General features: G+C 35.3%; 1 pseudogene; it reads right to left on the bottom strand.

Annotated features, from left to right (window-relative positions):
• Positions 1 to 13,530: 13,530 nt before the first annotated feature.
• Positions 13,531 to 15,985, bottom strand: LOC138922957 (olfactory receptor 2M3-like; annotated as a pseudogene).
• Between the last annotated feature and the right edge of the window lie 5,215 nt (positions 15,986 to 21,200).

The raw sequence follows: 21,200 nt of genomic DNA on the forward strand, positions 1-21,200 counted from the left end.
AACTCATTGAGATTAATACCAAAGAGCTCAGTTGGTGGGTTGCACGGTAAAAGAATGTTTAGCTAAGTAAGAAATTATCAGATTTTCTTCCAATTGGTTGTACCACTTTTACATTCCACCAGCATTGGATGAGAGTTCCTGTTAATCCATATCTTACCCATAATTTGGTCGTGTTAGTGTTCTGGATTTGGTTACTCTAACAGGCATGCAGTAGCATCTCATCTTAGGTTTAATTTGCAATTCCCTAATGAGATATGATGTTGAGTTCTTTTCATACCTTCATTTTCCATCTGTACATCTTCTTTAGTGAAGTGTCTGTTCAGATAGTTTGCTTATTTTTTAATGAGGTTGTTGATTTCCTTATTGTTGAGCATTAAGAATTCCATACGTTTTGGATAACAGTCACTTTTCAGACAGGTATTTTACCAATATTTTCTCCCAGCTTTGGCTGTCTTCTCCTTCTCTTGATAGCGCCTTTCACAGAGCAGCTTTTAAGTTTAATGAACTCCAGTTTATCAATTTCTTATATGAACTGTCCATTCGATTTTTTATCTAAAAGATTATCATCATACCCAAGGTCATCCAAATTACCGCCTATTTTATCTTTTTGAAGTTTTATAGCCTTGTGTTTTACATTTAGGTCTATGATCATTTGTGTTAATTTTTGTGAAGGGTGTTGGATCTGTGTCTAGATACACTTTTCAGCATGTGAATATGCACTTGTTGCAGAACCGTTTGTTAAGAAAACTATCTTTGTTCATTCTATTGACTTTGTTCCTTTGTCAAAAATCAGTTGACTGTATTTGTGAGGGTCTATTTCTGGACTCTGTATTATGCTCCATTGATTAATCTCTTTCTCCAGTATTACACTGTCTTGGTTAGTGTAGTTTCATAGTGCATCTTGAATCTTGCTAGTGTCAGTCATCCAACTTTGTTCTTCTCCTACAATATTTTGTTAACTTTTCTAGATTCTTTGTTTTCTATGTACACTTTAGTAACACTTTATTGATATACACAAAATAATTTACAGGGATTTTGATAGGGATTGCATTGAATCTGTAATTTGATTTAAAAAAAGAGGAACATCTTGACAATATTGAATCTTCCTGCTCATGAACATGAATTCTCTCTATTTTTTAGTTTTTTTATTTTGTATCTTTCATCAGAATTTCCTATATAATTTTTATATAGACCTTAGATTTAGGCCTAAATATTTCATTCTTGGTAGTGCTAATGTAAATGGCAATGTGTTTTAATTTTGAATTACAATTATTCAATGCTAGTATGTAGAAAAACAATGAACTTTTGAATAGCAAGCTTCAATTTTGCAAACTTGTTATAGTCACTTAGTAGTTCCAAGAGGTTTTTTTCCCCAATCTGTGTACTTTTTATTTTTCTTCTCTTATTTTCCTGAACTCCAGCACAATGTTGAGTGAAAGTGAAGAGAGGGAGCATCCTTATTCCTGACCTTAACAGAAATGATTACAGTTTCTCATCAATAAGTATGATTTAGTTGTAGGTATTTTATAGATGTTCTTTATCAAATTGAGGAAATCCTTGGTATTCCTAGTTTGTTGAGAGTTTTTATATAGAATAGACGTTCAGTTATATCAGATAATTTTTCTGCATATATTGATATGATCATGTTCTTTTTCTTTTGTTTGTTGATGTGATAAGCTATATTTACTTATTTTTGAATGTTCAACCAGCCTTGCATGTCTGAAGTAAATCCCACTGGTCCTAGTATATAATTTAGTTTATACATTGATGAAATGAATTTGAAAATATTTAGTTGAGAATTTTTGCAAAAACGTTCATGAGAGTTATTGGTCAATAGTTTTAATTTCTTGTAGTATATTTGTCTGGTTTTGGTACTAGGATAATGCTGGCTCATAGAGTGAGTTAGGGAGTATTCCCTCTGCTCCTATCTCCTGGAGGTAATTGAAGAGAATGGGCGTAATTCTTCCTTAAGTGTTGGGAGAGTTCTCCATTGAGCCCATCTGGGTTTGTCGCTTTCTATTTGGGAAACCTATTAATTATTGACTCAAATTCTTTAACTAGGCCTATTCAGCTTGTTTAATTATTTTTTGTGAGCTTTGGCAAAACATGAAATTTTAAAAAACGGCCCATTTCATCTAGATTATCAAATTTCTTGGCATAGAGTTGTAATGGTATTCCTTTCTTGCCTTTTTAATATGCATTGTATCCACAGTGATGCTCCCTCTTCATTGTCGTATCAGTATCATGTGTTCCTTCTCGTACTTTTTTTTTCTTAGTTAGTCTAGCTGGAGTCTTATCACTTTTATTGATCTTTTAAAAGAATCAGCTCTAGGTTGTGTTGATTTTCTCTATTTCCTATTTTTAACTACATTGGTTTTGCTCTATTTTTTCTTTTGATTACTTTGACTTTAATTTGCCCTTCTTTTTCTAGTTTCCTAAGGTGGAAGCTTAGGTTATTAATTTTAGATCTTTTTTCTTTTCTAATATGTATGTTAAATGTTAAAAGTCCCCCTTAAGAACACTATTACTGCATTGCACAAATTTTGATAAATTGTGTCTTTATTTTCATTTAGTTCAAACTATTTTTTAAATTTATCTTGAGATCTCTTCTTTGAATCATGTGTTATTTACACGTTGTGTTTAGTCTCCACATATTGGGAATTTTTCAACTTTATTTCTCTTATTGGTTTCTAATTTATTTCTATTGTGGTCTGAAAGTATAAATTGTATAATTTGTGTTTTCTGAATCTATGTGCTATATGGCTCTGAATGTGGTCTATCTTGGTGAATATTCCATATGAGCTTGAAAAAGGTTGTGCACCCTGCTATTGTTGGATGAAGTATTCTATAGATCTCAATAATACACAATTGATTGATAATGCTTTTGTGTTTAACTATGCCCTTACTAATTGTTCTGCCTACCAGGTCTGTTCATTTCTAATAGAGAAAGTTGAAGTCTCCAACTAAAATAGTATATTCATCTATTTACCCTGCATTCTGTCAGCATTTGCCTCATATATTTTGATACTTTGTTAGGTGTGTAAACACTAAGGATTGTTATATGTTCTTGTAGAATTGACCACTTTATCATTATGTAATGCCACTCTTTTTTCCTGATAATTCTCCCATGCTCTGATGTCTGATCTGCCCGAAATTAATATAGTTTCCCCACTATTCTTTTATACTATTGTTAGCATAGTATATCTTTCTCCATCTCTTTTAATTGTATGATTTCACCCATACTTGGAAGACATACAAACAAACAAAGATATGGAGAATAGATTGGTAGTTACCATAGGGGAATGGGTTGGTAGGAGGGCGTATAGGGTAAAGGGACACAAGTGTACTGAGGCAGGTGGAAACTAGACTTTTGGTGGTGAACATGATGTAGTCTATAGATGAAATCAAAATATAATCACTTCTGTTCACCTGTACACCCTCTGTACACCTGAAATTTATGTAATGCTACAAATCAATATTACCTCAATAAAAAAAATAAATAAATATTTAAAACATAATAATTTTAGTTTATTCATGTCTTTATATTTAAAGTGGGTTTCTTGTAGACAACACAGAGTTGGGTCTGATTTTTGATGCACTCTGACAATCACTGTCTTTTAATTGGTGTATTTAGACCACTGAGATTTAAATTGATTATTGACACATTTGAGTTAACATCTACTTACATCTTACTCTTTTCTACTTGTTGTCCTTGTTCCTTTGTCTTATTTCTGTCTTGCACTCTTTTTCTAACTTTGGTGTTTTTAATTGAATATTATATGTGATTCTATTTTCTCTTTTTTCAAGCATGTCATTTATAATTTTGTTTTACTTTTTTAATAGTTGTGCTAAAGTTTGTGATATGCAATTACAACTAATCTAAGTCCACTTTAATTAACATTATACCTTTTCACTGGTTCTGCACATACCATATAATAGTTAAGTATTCTCAATTCTTCCTCCCCATTCTTGTATCTTTGCTGTCATGCATTTCACTTATGCGTCATCTATAATCATCAAATTCATTGTCGTTTTTATTATTTTGAACAAAATGTTATATTAGATCAATTAAGACTAAGAAAAATAAAATTTTTATTTTGCTTTCATTTATACCTTCTCCTATGCTCTTCCTTTCTTTACGTAGATCCAGGTTTCTGATCTATACAGTTCTCCTTGTCTCTGAAGAACTTCTTTTAACATTTTTTTTAATTGAGGTAATATTGGTTAAGAGCATTCTATAAGTTTCAGATGTGCATCATAAAATTTGGATTTCTGTGTAAATTACATTATTTTTATCTTATGTTTTAATTTATTTTTAAGTAATTTTATTAAGATTATAATGGTTTATAACATGGCATAATTTGGGGCATACGTTATTGTTTATCAATTCCTGCATACACTTCATTGTTGTCACCCCCAATAGTCTAATTTTTATCCGTCACCATATATATGTACCCCTTTGTCCCTTTCACCGACCCCCAAACCTCCTTCCCCTCTGGTAAGCACTAATCTGTTCTCTTTATCCAGATATTTGTTATCTTCCACATATGAGTGAAAATCATTTATCAGACAAGGAGTTGATCTCCAAAACGTATAAAGAACACATACAACCCAACAACAACAACAAAAAACAACCCGATCAAAAAATGGGCAGAGGAAATGAATAGACATTTTTCCAAGGAAGATAGTCAGATGGCCAACAGACACACGAAAAGATGCTCAACATCACTAATTAGTAGGGAAATGCAAGTCAAAACTACAATGAGATATCACCTTACACTGTTCAGAGTAGCTATAATGACCAAGACAAAAAAACCACAAATGTTGGAGAAGATGTGGAGAAAATGGAATGCTCATCCACTGCTGGTGAGAATGCAAACTGGTGCAGCCACTATGGAGAACTGTATGGAGAGTTCTCAAAAAATTAAAAGTAGAAATACCATACAATCCAGCTATCCCACTACTGGGTATTTATCCAAAAAATTTGAAATAGGTTACCTTATTTTTACCATTCAAAGACTAATTACCATCAATCACCATACATGTTTGCCCAGTCACCCCTTTTACTCTCCTCCCTCCTCCTTTCCCCTCTGGTAACCACCCATCCAATCTCTGTCTCTATGTGTTTGTTGTTGTTGTTGCTGTCTTCTATTTATGAGTGAGATCATATGGCATTTGACTTTCTCCCTCTGACTTATTTTGCTTAGCATAATACCCTGTAGGTCCATCCATGTTGTCATAAATGGCAAGATTTCATCTTTTTTTATGGCTAAGTAGCATTCCATTGTGTATATACATCACATCCTATTTATCCATTCAGCCCTTGACGGGCACTTAGATTGTTTCCAAGTCTTGGCGAATAATGCCACAATGAAGATGGGGTGCATATATCTTTATGCATTCGTGTTTTCATGATCTTTGGATAAATACCCAGCAGTGGAATAGCTGGATCATATAGTAGTTCTTAATTTTTTGAGGAATCTCCATACTATTTTCCATAGTGACGGCACTGGTGTGCATACCCACCAGCAGTGTATGAGAGTGCCCTTTGCTCCACATCCTCAACACTTGTTATTTCTTGTCTTCTTAATTATAGCTATTCTGATGGCTGTAAAGTGATATCTAATTGTAGTATTCATTTGTGTTTCCCTATAATTAGTGATGTTGAACATCTTCTCACATGCCTTTTGGAGCTGAATATCTTCTTTTGAAAAATGTCTGTTCATATCTTTTGCCCGTTTTTAATTGGATCGTTAGCTTTTTGATGTTGAAATGTATGAGTTCTTTATATAGTTTGGATATTAACCCTTTTTCACACATATGGTTTTCAAATATCTTTTCTCAATTGTTATGTTGTCTCTTCAGTTTCTTGATGGTTTCCTTTGCTAGAGGGAGCCCTTTAGTTTGATATAGTCCCATTTGTTTATTTTTTCTATTGTTTCCCTTTCCTGGTCACACATGGTATTCGAAAATATGCTGCTAAGCCCAATGTGGAAAAGTGTACTGCCTATGTTTTATCTAGAAGTTTTATGGTTTCAGGTCTTAAATTCAAGTCTTTAATTCATTTTGAGTTAATTTTTGTGTATGGTGTAAGATAATGATCAATTTTCATTCTTTTACATGTGGCTGTCTAGTTTTCACAACATCATTTATTGAAGAGACTTCCTTTTCTCCATTGTATGGTCTTGGCTCCTTTGTCAAAGATTAGCTGTAAATAGATGTGTAGGTTTATTTCTTGGCTTTCAATTCTGTTCCATTGATCCATGTGCCTATTTTTGTGCTACTACCATACTGTTATGGTTCCTATAACTTTGTAGTACATTTTGAAATCAGAGAGCGTCATACCTTCATCTTTGTTATTTTTTCTCAGGATTCCTTTAGTATTTGGAGTTTTTTGTCGTTCCATATAAATTTTAGGAATCTTTGTTCTATTTCTGTGAAAAATGTCCTTGAAACTTTGAAAGGAATTGCATTGAATCTGTAGATTGCTTTAGTATGTATGGAATTTTCAACCATGTTAATTCTTCCAATCCAATAGCATGGAATATCTTTCCATTTCTTTGTGTCTTCATTTTTTTCAGCAATGTTTTATATTTTTCAGTGCATAGCTCTTTCAGTTCATTAGTTAAATTTAATCCTGGGTATTTGATTGCTTTTGTCCAATTGTAAATTGGATTGTGTTCTTAATTTCTTTTTCGGGTACTTTGTTGTTAGTGTATAGAAATGCAACTGATTTTTGTATGTTGATTTTCTATCCTGCAACTTTACTGCATTTGTTTATTATTTCTAAAATTTTTTTGGTGGATTCTTTAGGATTTTCTATATGTAAAATCATGTCACCTGCAAACAGTAAAATTTCAATCCTTCCTTTGCAATTAGAATCCCTTTTATTTCTTTTTATTGCCTGATTGCTCTTGCTAGGACTTCCAATACTATATTAAATAAGAATGCCAAAAGTGGGCATCTTTGCCTGGTTCCTGTACTTAGAGAGATAGCTTTCAGTCTTTCTCCATTGAGAATGACATTAGCTGTCGGTCTGTCATATATGGTCTTGATTATGTTCAAATATTTTCCTTCTATACACTTTTTTCAGACTTTTTATCATAAATGGATGCTGTATTTTTTGTCAAATGCTTTCTCTGTGTCTATTGAGGTGATCATGTGATATTTATTCTTCAATTTGTTAATGTAGTGTATCACAATGATTGATTTGTGGATGTTGAACCATCCTTGCATTCTTGGAGTGAATCCCACTTGATCATGGTGTGTCATCTATTTAATGCATTGTTGTATTTGATTTGCTAGTATTTTGTTGACAATTTTTACATCAATGTTCATCACTGATATTGGCTTGTAATTTTCTTTTCTGTATTGTCCTTGTCTGGTTTTGGTGTCAAGGTAATGCTGGCATCATAGAATGAGGTAGGAATCCTTCCCTCCTCTTCAAATTTTTGGAAGTGTTTGAGAAGGATAGGTATTAAGTCTTCTTTGAATGTTTGGTAAAATTCACGAGGGGAGCTGTCTGGTCCTGAATTTCTATTTTTGGGAGGTTTTTGATTACTGTATTGATCTCCTTACTGGTGGTTGGTCTATTCAAATTCTCTATTTCTTCTTGATTTAGTTGTGGAAGGTTGTATGATTGTAAGAATTTATCCATTTCTTCTAGATTATCCCATTTGTTGTCATATAGTGTTTCATAGTTTTCCCTTAGATTCTTTTGTATTTCTGAGGTGTCCATTGTAATTTCTCTTCTTTCATTTCTGATTTCATTTATTTGTGCCTTCTCTCTTTTGTTCTTGTTGCGTCTAGCTACAGTTTTGTGAATTCTGTTTATCTCTTTAAAGAACAAGCTATTAGTTTCATTGATTTTTAAAATTATTTTTAAGTCACTATTTCATTTATTTCTGCTCAATTTTATTATTTCCTTCCCTCTACTGCTTTGAGGTTTTGTTTGTTCTTCTATTTCCAGTTGCTTTAGGTATGCTGTTTCACTATTTATATGGAATTTTTCTTGTTCATTGAAGTAAGCCTGAATTGCTATGAACTTTGCTCTTGGCACTGCTTTTGCTGTATCCCATAAATTTTGGCATGTTGTAATTTTATTTTCATTCATCTCCAGGAATTTTTTATTTCTCCCTTGATTTCTTCATTGACCCAGTCATTGTTCAGTAGCATTTTGTTTAATCTCCACATGTTTGTGACTTTTCCATTTTCTTCCTGTAGTTGATTTCTAGTTTCTTACCTTTGTGGTCAAAAAATTTGTTTATATTATTTCAATATTCTTAGATTTATTAAGGCTTATTTTGTGTCCTAATATGTGATCAATCCTGAAGAATGTACTATTTGCAATTGAAAAGAATGTATATTCTGTTGTTTGGGATGTAATGATCTGTATATATCTACTAAGTCCATCTGGTCTAATGTGTCATTTAAGGTCAATGTTTCTTCTTGATCTTCTGTTTAGATGATGTATCCATTGGTGTAATTGGAGTGTTAAAGCCCTCTACTATTATTATGTTACTGTCTATTTCTCCTTTTATCTGTTAATAATTGCTTTGTATGTTTAGGTGCTCTGATGTTGGGTGCATATATGTTTACAAGTATTATATCCTCTTTCTGGATTGTTCCCATTATCATTATGCACTTCTTCTTCCTCTATGCTACCTTTACCTTGCAGTCAATATCCTCCTTGTTATTTAAAAATTTTCCCCACCAACAGAATATTACTGCCTCTTGCATCTATAGTGTATGCCAGCTCTGGACAATGACTCTCTTGAAAATCACTACTAGGCTCTTTCTATTCCACTTCCCTCCATGCATCACTGCCTGGCCCAAAGCCTCCAATAAGCCCTCACAAGTTAATTATTAGACCAATTTCAGGGTATTTTACTATTTAACCATAAATATACTTCTAAACATCTGTGCATGTTCTTCTACACGAGAATCCCTTTGACAGCATGAACAAAGATATAAAGGTAAAAATGGGTAAAGTTTACTGTGAATGTGAGAAAGTCAGCTAAAAGACAATCATTGGGTAGGAGGGAGATATACGTTTTTGGACTGAAGACCAGGAAAGAACAAATAGAGTTGCTATAAAAAGAAGAAAGATTTAAAGAGGTTGCTATTAGGAGATGACAGATATAGAAGTAAAGAAAGTTTGGAAATGAGTGACTAAGTAAAGAAAGAAGGGATGGAAGAAGGAAAGGAGTGAGGGAAATAAAAAGAAAGGAAGTGAGGTAGGAAAACCAATTATATGAGCAGAAACCATCTCAGCTGATGTGTAACTAGAGGAGGGAGTTTATACTTAAATGCTTCTAATGTATATGTTTAAAGGTGAGAAAACAGAATTTTCCTGATACAATAAAATGTGATTTTCCACTATAATCAAAGTGAGGAAGTCATTAGAAACAAAACCCTGGTCCTATCATACCTTTTATTCCTTACATATGAAGGTGAAAAAGCTGTTGATAAGAGTTTTGAGGAAATAGTGCCTAATATCTGGTGATAACTGGACTGACCATGAACTGTCTTGAGAAGTCTATACTTTCTAAATGAAAACAGAATTAGAACCAATTACTGCACTGTCACATACACAGATTTGATTATTTAGGAGTTATGAATTACATGCAAACATGAAATTGATGAAAAAGTAGGGAACTTATTTAATTAACCCTTTTTTCTACAATTGGTCATATATATTATGTATACTTTTTCTCCTTTACTTACTTGTGTATAAAGATGTGATTACTCATTATTTAAGATAAGATTTTACCCAGGAAACTGTTCGTTCAAAGCTACAAAAAGATTACATGTCTGAATGAGTAAGGCTAAATTACTTTCCTGATCGATTTTAGTAACTTAGAATTCCACCAAGAATAGCAAGTTCTTATTTCTCCACAGATTGCATCCACGTTTTGCAAGATAAATTGAGACACAATAATGTGGTCTTTAAATGCTGTTTGAATTAGGAATATACACGATGGGTGAGAGTCAGGTGGAGTGCTCATGATGACTTTACTATAATGGAGCCTCAACCTCATATCCCTATCACACTTTGAAGGGTTGCTCTGAATACACTAAATTTTAACTTTCTGTAGTTTTAGGAACATGTATGGCTATTGATTATATTCTGTTTTTCTTAGCATATTTGTTTTTAATCATTAGTGGAAAAAATGAGGTGGTACATGGTACTCTGGGATGACCACCCTGAATATTTTCCCAATTCACAATAGAGAGGACACCCCTTTTCTGTCCTATCTTCCACTAACTCCAAAATTAGTAAACAATATTTGATATCAAATATTTCTTTAATGATGGTCAATATGCATTTGAAGGAAAATGTACACATTAAATACATTAAAGAGAAAAAATCTGACCTTCCCACTGCAGACCTGGTGCACAGCCAACGCATTACAGACTCAGTAGGGAGCTGCAGCCAAGGACTAGGACCCATTGGTTGGTCATGTTCTTACACATTTGCTCTCCTAGCTCTGGTGGAACCCTCGCTGCTGGGCCTCTTTATCTGAGGTCTTGGGCAGAGGTCCTCTTCAGACGGCTCTACCAAGACCTCCTTAAGGGTGGGAAGAGGAAAAACTTGAAGACACATTTGCCTATTCAGACTCAACAGCTGGTACGTTCCCCCTCTTAGCCTTTTGCCCTCACTACCAGCCCTTTGACCCGACAGTCCATAAAAGAATATCAAAAGGTGAAATAATTCAGTCAATCATTAAGACATCACTAATATTTTCTCACATTATTGACAGGAAAAGTTATTGCAGTTGCATTTTTATGTCTTTCATAGATAGGGAATCTGTAAGTTATCTGAGTGTGTGTGGTAGAAAGAATCCTGAGCTGTTCCCATGGTCTATATCCCCTGGCATTGCTTCCACGATTAGGATATTCCATAAGGCAAGAGTTAAGTGATTGTGAAGATGTCATGAAGATTCCAGTTAGTCGGCTGTAAGTAATCCAGGAGAGATTGTCCTGCAATGGCCTGACTTAACCAGAGGGTAGACCTTCAAAAGAGGACTTAGGCCTTCCCTCCTTTAATTTGTTCAATGATTCACTGCTTCTTCAATAGCATATTGTTTAGTCTCCACATCTTCGTCCCTTTCTCAGCTTTTTTCTTGTAATTAATTTCTAGCTTTATAGCATTATGATAGGACAAGATGCTTGTTATTATTTCAATCCTCTTAAATTTGTCGAGGCTTGCCTTATTTCCCAACGTATGGTCTATCCTTGAGAATGTACTTTCCACACTTGAGAAGAATGTGTCTGCTGTTTTTGGATGGAGTGTTCTATATATGTCTATTAAGTCCATCTTGTCTAGCTTTTCATTTAATTTCACTGTCTCCTTGTTGATTTTCAGTCTGGATGATCTATCCATTGATGTGAGTGGAGTGTTGATTTCCCCTACTATTATTTGTTATTATTAATATCTTCTTTTAGGTTTGTTAATAGTTGCTTTATGAACTTTGTTGCTACTGTGTTGGGTGCATAGATATTTTTAAGTGTTATTTCTTCTTGATGGAGTGGCCTTAATACCTCTACCAACTTGAGTTTTTTGATGATAGCCATTTTGAATTCATTCTCATTTAGGTTACATATTCCTGTGTCCTCAGGACTGAATTCTGAGTGCTTGTCATTTTCTTTCTGGTCTGGAGATTTGATATACTGTCTGATGTCATTAGAGGAGATAGGTTGGGTCTTTTGCATTCTGATATTATTTGGTTTCAGTTACTGAGTATCGCCTCTGGATGGGGGTTGAAAGCTGGGTATTCTAAGCCCGCCACCTTCAGCCGAGATACCAGGCACTGGGCAGGTTGCGGGAGGGGCATTTTTTCCGGTGTGCTCTCAGGGCTTTCTCACTTTCACTATCTGGTCTCCTCAGGTGTTGGCTTAACGATGTCACCCCCCCTGCAAAAGCTTTTGCCCCATTAGAGGGCTTCCCTCTAGGCTGCAAGGGCACTAGTGAGTCCTTGGTGATCCTGCAAATGAGCATCACTTCCCCTATTCCTTCCCTCACAGAACCTCCCATGGTCATGGATCACAGTCTTTAGTTGAGGGGCGAAGTTCCCTCTTACCCTGTTCCAGCTCATCCGACAGGGGCTCCAGCCTCTCTGCTCTTCATCCATTGTGTGGCTCTGTGTCTCTCTGTCATTTTTTTTCTGTTGTGTTAGGAAGTGATCTTTTGGAGTGTGGATGCCCCTTTTCGTTGTATGTTGGAGGGGAGGGAGTCCCTGGAAACTTCACTCTGTCATCATGCTGACATCACCAGCTCCTCCCTTAGGCCGTCCCTGAGGTCAGAGAGACTCTCCTGCTGGCCTTGAAGAAGCAGGCTAGCATGAGTTACTCAGGTACAAGAAATAAATTATTTCAATGACTACATGAGCTTGGAATATGACCCTGAGCCTCAGGTGAAACTGTGCCCCGAGCCAGCACATGGATTGCCACCTTGTGATACCTTAAGCAGAATACCACAGATTAGTCACACCAAAATTCTTATTCATATATACTATGAGGTAATAAATAGTTGTTATTTAGAGCTGCTAAGCTTGTATTAATGTGATATTCAGTGAAGGAAATAATATAGTGGGGATGTTACAACGGAGTTTTAAAACAACAGTTTAAGGCATAGTGATTGTTTCTCATAAAAACACAAGATTCTTCAGAATTGCATTAAATTTTATATAAATATCATTACAACAATACCTATAATGATGTCTCACGTGATATATAGAAAATATCTAGACTTCATAAAACCTAGATTTTTTTTTTTTACAAAATTGATCACTTTTACGTGCAATACAGTACATGACCCACATAAGGGTCAAGATGTCTAAGGATGAAAAATCCAAACTTTCAGGATTCTTGTTCACATTTCAGTCTCCCATGTAGAAGGCTGATGTCTGTAGAAAAACGAAATAAATGGGGGTTCCCAAAACTCTGATATCCTGAAGGAGGATGGTGTTCATTACAAGATAGGCTCAATAAGCCTAACCACCAGTCTAATACCTGTGTTATCTACTGGATAAATTTTATTAATTTTTATAACAATCTCATATATATAGCTATAACTTTCAATATAATTAACTTGATCATTCATTTTTACAAGTTGACCAATTTGAGATATGATATTAAACTCCTCAGAATTCTTTGATTGGCCAAAGATAAAACTATTATATGTTAAAAACCACAGAATGTTTGTAAATGCTCTGTGGCATTATGGTACTATGTGGTATTATGATGAGTAAATACCTCTCATTTTTTCGCTAGTATGGTATAAAACAAACTATACAGTTACGCATATTGTGTTGCAACAAATATTTACTTGTAGACATACTTCAAATTTCCATAACAAAAGAAATATATTATTTGAACAAGCAAGCACAGAGACAGTTTTTCACTTTCTACATATTGTACACTTGCCTATAAATCTATTGATACAAATATGGGTAAATATTCTGTGCTGAATTATATGAGTTAAATATCTAAATTGAAGAATAAAGCAAAAAATGTAGAAAAAGTTAATTATGCAATTTTATCTCCAGACTTGCCCTTCCCTAACACCTCTATGAATGCTCTGGCCGCTTTCTTGTTGCAGAGGCTGTAGATGAGGGGATTCACCATGGGTGTAAGAATAGCAAAGAAGACAGACACCATCTTTTCCTGCATGGGGGAATGATCAGAAACAGGTTGCACGTATATGAACATACCAGCTCCATAGTACATTCCCACCACCATGAGGTGGGAGGAACAGGTGGTGAAAGCTTTGCGGCAACCCTGCCCAGATCCCATGCAAATGACAGCCAGAATAACGTGAACACAGGAAGCAATGATGACTGCTACAGGGAAGAGAAGCATAATAACACAGCAAATAAATATTCTTTCAAATAGCAATGTGTTACTGCATGAGAAAGTGAGAAGGACAGGGAAATCACAGAAAAAATGGGTATTTGCCAGGCACCACAATATGAGAAGGACAATGCAAATGCAATGAGAATTATGCCATCAAGAAAGCCAAAAATCCAGGAAGAAACAACCAGATTACCACAGACTTTCTGGCTTGTGAGATTTGAGTATTGTAATGGGTGGCAAATGAGAAGATAACAGTCATAGGACATTGCAGCCAACAGGAAACAATCAGCTCCAAGCAGGGACACAGAGAAGAATATCTGGGCACCACAAAACTGGCCAGAGAGATGCACTTCTTGCCAGACAAGTAGTTGAAGATCATCTTGGGTACAGTGGTGCAGATGAGCGTGAGGTCCATGAGGGACAGTTGGCTGAGGAGGAAGTTCATGGGAGTGTGGAGCCGAGTGTCCAGGTAGATGAGGAGAACCATGGCAGTGTTTCCCATGAAGGCCACTGTGAAGATGACCAAGACCAGAGAGAAGTGAAAGATGCAGCTGGGTCTGTGACTGAAAATTCCCAGCAGGATGAACTCAGAGTTGGAATTCTGATTCTCCCATGCCACGATAAATATATTCACTGTGGAAAATACAACATGTGAGAAATGGCTGGGATTGTGTTATGGAAATGTCAAGGACTTCCAGCCTAGATCACCACTCTTTATGATATTGTCTACACATAAAAAGTTATTTCTCTTGGGGCTGGTCTCATGATGCAGCAGTTAATTTCGCACATCCTGCTTTGGCGGCCCAGGGTTCGCCAGTTCAGATCCCGGGTCTGGACGTGGTACCACTTGGCAAGCCTTGCTGCGGTAGGTGTCCCACATGTAAAGTAGAGGAAGATGGACATGGAAGTTAGCTCAGGGCCAGCCTTCTTCAGCAAAAAGAGGAGGATTGGCAGCAGATGTTAACTCAGGGTTAAACTTCCTCAAAAAAAAAGTTCTTTCTCTGGATGTGATTTTTTTAAAATTCTAGACTAAGAATATTAAACCTTATTTTTAGCTTGATGTGACTTTAAATCTAAAACATGAACCTAACAGACATAAGAAAGTTCCAAAAATGCATATAGTCTAATTTTAGCAACCAGTCAGCTCAAATATGTACCATGGATAATCCCTTCAGAAATACGCTGAGTCATCAGAAGACTCATGAATTCCTTGGAAATCAATGGCATTTTCCACGGAACTTAGCATATCACACTATGATTCTAATAAAAATTCCGTCTACCAAGGTGCAGAGGGAAGCATGTTTTAGTGAAAGTGGGATAAGATTAGTCAAATGCCAGATAAACAAAAGACATTGAGAACTCATCAATCAGAAGTTCATTAAATAATACATATTGCTAATAACGGTGAGGTGTGGTGGAAGTAGTTCCTCACCAATATGTCCATCCTTTATTCTATCTCTTAAGACCAGGTGAATCCATGAGACATTGTTGGATTGGCCATTTTACCGGAGAAGCAAACTAGAAGAGAATGCAAGAACATAGCTCAAACATCTGGAACAGGCTATTTTGGCTGTGTAACTTTAGACAATTAATTTCTCCAAGCCTTATTTTTATAGTGTGTAATTTCTGGTATTTGTTAATATATATAGTGCAGCGTGTTAAGACTAAATGAGATCACACTTATAATGTGTGAACATTACCTGAAATACACTGTGTACCATAGAAATATTTTTAAATAAATACTATTGGAGGGATTTATTTTAGATTATTCTAATTTATATAAAATTAATCTCTTCCACTCCCTTAGCAAGACTCTTCTACACAGTAGCATATTTTTAATTTTCTATTTTTTCACCTATTTCTCTTTTTTTCTCTTGTCACTCTCTTCATTGATCAAGGCATTGGCTTCCTTTCTATCCCTTTGCATGAGCTTTTCCTCTTCTGGGAGCAATTCAGAGAAGTGTGCCTGATATTTTGGTTTTAACTTTTGGGAAATAAAAATTTCCTTGTGGTTCTGCCAAATGGATTAAAATTGTGCATTTTAGTTTACAAAAACTCTGATTTAAAGCATGACATTATAATGCTATTTCTTACCTGTTTTGTACCACTCTATAGCAAAAGCAAGCATATTAGCCTAATACCATTTAAAATGCTCCATTATAATAGATTTAAAGCTAATTAAAGTGTAATGAACATGTTATCATGCAACCAAGTTATATCAATAATCAAGTAATTATCAAGTATAATTTGGCAATATTATACTGTTGTCTCCTGACATTTGTATATAGTTCTTATGGTAGTGAAACATATATATTGAAAAGAGTGTTGAGTGAATTCATCTTCAACGTACCATGGATAAAATTTTATAAATGGCTAAACCTATGCAACTATCACGCAAATAAAAATATGGAACATTTCCAAAGGATTTCCTCATATCCTTTCACAGTCCATCCTGCCCTAGACATAACCTATATTTTAATATCTATCTAAAAGGCTTATGTTTTGCCTGTTCTTGATTTCATGTACATCCTGGAGTTCGTTCTATTTTATGTGCACAGAAATGGAACCCATTATACTCCTGACCTCTGCACCTACCAACTCATTGGCTCAGCTCCCCTCCAGCCATACTAGCCTCTTCATCTCTGGAACACATTCAAATGCTCTAATCCAGGGTGTTTGCACTGGCTGTTCCCTCTGACCACCGTCTGTGCCTTAGACCAAGTCCCTCACTGCTTTCAGGCTCTTATTCAAATGCTTTCCACTTCATAGAGCTTCGTGGCCTCTCTCTACATAAGCTACCTACCTTGCCTTTTTTTTCTACTTGGCATTTCTCTCATCTAAGACTATACTAGTTTTTCTGCTTTTTGTCTGACTCTCCTCATTAGGACGTAAATTCCATCAAGACAGATTTAGTGAGTCACATTCATTAGATACTTAGTGAATCAAGACATTTGTTAAAGGAAATGCTGGTGTTTTTTCTTTTGTGGTTCAGATATTGTCCTTTCTTCTCTAACCCTCTCCTGCAAAGGGGGTGGTTGCTTTAGGACTTCACACAACTCAGTGTGCTGGCCTGGATGAATGAGCAAACTTTATGATGTGGCTGTAGAAACAGATTGTTGATCTGGAGGCAACAAGTGCCAAAAGAAGAAAAGCTTTCCCGGGCTGCTTATATTACACTAGAAGCCATAATACCTCCAGGCAGTCTGACCAATGTAGCTCCAACAGATCTTTGGATATTTTTGTTTCTAGTAAATGTCTCCTTTCTGACTGCACTGTATGCGGAGGTAGGAAAGAAAGGGATGGTGGGGGTCAGGTCTGCATCTTTTTCAGTAAAAGTCTTTCACTTAATGTCCCTCTCAAAGCTACACTTTTCATTCTCATCCATTCTTCCCAGGAGATTTCAAGGCAATCTGAGCCCTTACATGGAAAATATTTCTTGTCAGCTTCCTCTTTTATTCATGTATTTGTGCGGGGACTTTTATTTATTCATCCACTGATTTCTATCTGCTTTCTGTCACTCTAATGTTTGCTGACATCTCTAACCTGCTAATTACTTCTTATCATAATTATTTTAAAAAATTCATTTCTCCTGGCATTCTAAATAACTAGAAGACTATATATAAAGTTTAAAACACACCTCTCTATTTCTATTTACCATATTCCAGTGTAATAAATTGTTATTCTAAATGGCCCCCCACTAACCTGTGAACAAATGGCAGGGCTGTCCTGTCTCTTTCACCTTTATATCCTTCTAAACTCTATCTGAGCGTTATTCATCTATTGCATGAATCTAACAACTCAACAATTCTAATAGATATTCACCACGTCCTAAAGTCTTAGTATATTCCAAATTCTCTTAGAAATGTTTCTCATATTTAGAATGCTTGTCTAGAAACCCAGTCCTTATTGTGTGGATAACTACAACACGTCACTTAATTTTTTTAAAGAATCTTTACTTTTTTCATTCTTTCTGCACACAATTCCCATTTAAAACCTTCTAAAAGCTTAGTCTGTCATTCATCCTTGTGCAACACTACATTATATGCCACCCCTAAAAAAACCCAAAAACCTAGAGGCAATAATTAAGATTGCAAAATGCTTATGATTTTTTCACGCTTATTGATTACTTACGTCGTCACCTTCTAAACATTTGACATTTTTTTCTTCTACAAAATAAAGTTTCAAGCAATTGTGCCACATCCTTGAATTATACACAGAATATCAGACTAATCAACTTTTTCAAGTTGGACTTATATTACATAATTAATTATTTTTTTGTGTGTTTTCACTGAGGAACATTAGCCCTGAGCTGACATCTGTTGCCTATCTTCCTCCTTTTTTTCCTTTGCTTGAGAAAGATCAGCCCTGACCTAACATCTGTGCCAATCTTCCTCTATTTTATTTTTGGGTCTCTGCCACAACATGGCTGATGAGTGGTATAGTTCCGTGGCTGGGATCTGAACCTGCAAACCGGGACACTGAAGCAGAGTGTATGAAACAACCACTAAGCCATGGGACCAGCCCCCATAATTAACTAGTTTTTAAATTAGGAGATCAGGAGTGCTGAGAAAGCTTTGCAGCCTGAGGAACTCCATGGACCGTATATTTCTTTGATCTGTATTTATTTGTATTCTTATTTAGCTTTTTGCCTAACTGGGGCCATATACTGCTTTAAGCCTCGATCCTACTCACATAGCTGGGATCATCTAGGAACTGAAAGGTTACTGACATCCTGCAGTTCATTCTGTGTCCAAACCTCCAAATAGAATTTGCTGGAGCAGCTTATAGAAGATAAATTGTTTAATGGAGCACTGTAATCATTTCCTGCTGTGCTGCTGTGTCTCCATTATTAACAAATGACTGGAGCTGACTCTATAATTAGGTCTCATTTGCCATCTAAGATTTTTCTCATGGCTCCATTTTACAACCCTTGTGCACTAAAAAACTGGTATATTTTAACACTATACCTCTTCACTCTCTGTCCACATAAGGAAAATCATCTCTTCATTTAGTCTGTATCAGAACTCTCCTAAAGAATCACAGTGTGGGACAGTAGAACAAATCAAGACTAACTGGTCTCTATTACTGTCAGGAAGATTTTGATAAATTTAAGACTCACAGTTTTGAATTGTTATTTCTCAACAGAGAAATGCAATATTTAACTTTAGTAAGCAGAGAGGTGGAGACTATATATTTTTCTTTTTTTATGATTTGTTGTTTCTTCAAATTGGACACGAATATGAAGATACATGAATACAATATTTTATTATGTTATATTTTATCAGCTCACTTTTTCTCAAAACTAATGTCACAAACTCTCATTTCCTTTACTGCCCTATCACAGGAAACTGGCATGAAGAATCTTTCATGGTCGTCAAGGCCTTTATTTCCAAACCCAATCAACTCAGTCTCCCCCAAGTGAAACATATGTATGCAAAGCCTTAGTCAGTAATACGATATTAGGAATAATACATTTATTTTTATGTATTCAAATATATATATATATGTATATAGGGAGAGAGAGAGAGTGCATGATGGCTTGGTAGAGGTGTTAGAGGTATGCTTTTAAGAGACAGTGCACGTTATTTCACTGTTATGTGTCATGTAATAATTTCCTCACAAGCTTATTAATATCATGAATTCTCATCAAATCTTCAAAGTATGAAATAAAGAGCCATGGTTTGACACATTGCTGACTTTATAAACATACAACACAGCTGTAGTTAAACAGGTAACTTATGTTTCTTTTACACTTATATTTACAGGTCAAAATGGAAATTGAAAATAGTGGGGTGGACAGAAGAGAGGAGGAGAATCATGTTGTCTGAGTAAAGCCAGACACAGCCACGTAATATTGAAAAGCAGCAAATAATGAAGGAAAAAGTCTTGGAGTTGAAGATAAACTGAGAGGACTAAGAAATAAGGAAGAGAAAAATGAGGCAAGAGGGAGTTGACTGAATGCAGATTGGGCTCACTGAGCCCAAGTGTCTGCCCTGAGTGTGCTGCATTCTGCCAATGGATGTCACATTCCCACATCCAAATACAGACACAAAAGCTAGGCTCTATGTTATAGATAAAATGGCATGCAAAAACTGTCCTTGGCTCCTGACAGAAACTTCAAACCTCTTCTCACAGAAAGGATTGTGAATGCCTTTTGAAAAAGCTCATCAGTACTTTTTAAAAAAATCTTTTTATTTGCATTTTCACTTCCTGACATTATGGATAAAACTAATTTTCTCCTCTTTCATGATCTAACACTACTTTTGGGTTTTTCCCAAAGCATCATTGGATTGCATCACTCTCCTTCTCAAAAGGGTTCACTGGTTCAAATTTGCTGCAGAACAGACTTTCATGTCCTCACTGATCTTGTTTTGAGGATTGCAGAAGGTACTGAAGCCATCTGTTCTCTGTTTCTCAATACAAACTGCGTTTCTACTTATGGATCGAAGAGACAACACACAAATCTGAGCTTAGGTCTCTTCTCAGGAGGTTTCTCTCCTTGGAGTATCTTCCCTCTTCCACAGTCTGTTGCCTGTCCAAATCATATTTCTCCTTTAAATTCCAAGACACATGCATCTTTCTTCATTCCAATTTATATAAGATTAATTTACCATCTTGAAAATGTGAATCTGATTCATATTTAAGATTAAAATAAAATTCTGTCACTTTCTAGATTAATGGTATAAACTGTTAATATTTGTTTCCCATGTATCTCCTGGCTCAGTCATATATTAATGACTCAGTTTTCACTTTTTTTTTTTTACCTTTTGTCATTTTGAATTAGTATTTCACTATTAAATCCAAAAGTTTACACGACAAACAGGCAGTTGGATTTCTCATTTTAAAATAAAATGAAGAGAAACACTCATTGTGCTTTGGGCATTATTACCATTAAATCAAGCTCTGTTCAAATGCACCAATTATTTTCAAACTGACAATTCAAGTGGTTTCCTTCTGGGAATCATTTGACTTGCGGTTTCAGCACACTTCTAATTTATTCTTTTTTGGAAACTTGTCACTTGTGGTTATTCTTTCCAGATTCCAGTACTGATTGTCTTGTCACTATCTCCAAATACCATACATTTTGTTAATTTTTCCTCCTTGGAATAATCTGATATCCCAAGATCTTTAGATGTGTCCTCCTCCTCTTTGGTTCATAATTATGATGACTGGATCTATATGTCTTCACTCATTTTATTCTGAATTCTAGATGCTACCAAATGCTTGCTATTTATATATTTTTGATAATCCTTCCTCATCTCATATTCACCATGCTCAATTCAGAATCATTATCTCCTCATTAATCCACTTCATTTTTAGTATCTGCTTCAACTTCTAAGTCA

The sequence above is a fragment of the Equus caballus genome, unplaced genomic scaffold (assembly GCF_041296265.1).
Source record: "Equus caballus isolate H_3958 breed thoroughbred unplaced genomic scaffold, TB-T2T haplotype2-0000437, whole genome shotgun sequence".
In the NCBI taxonomy this organism is placed as follows: Eukaryota; Metazoa; Chordata; class Mammalia; order Perissodactyla; family Equidae; genus Equus; species Equus caballus.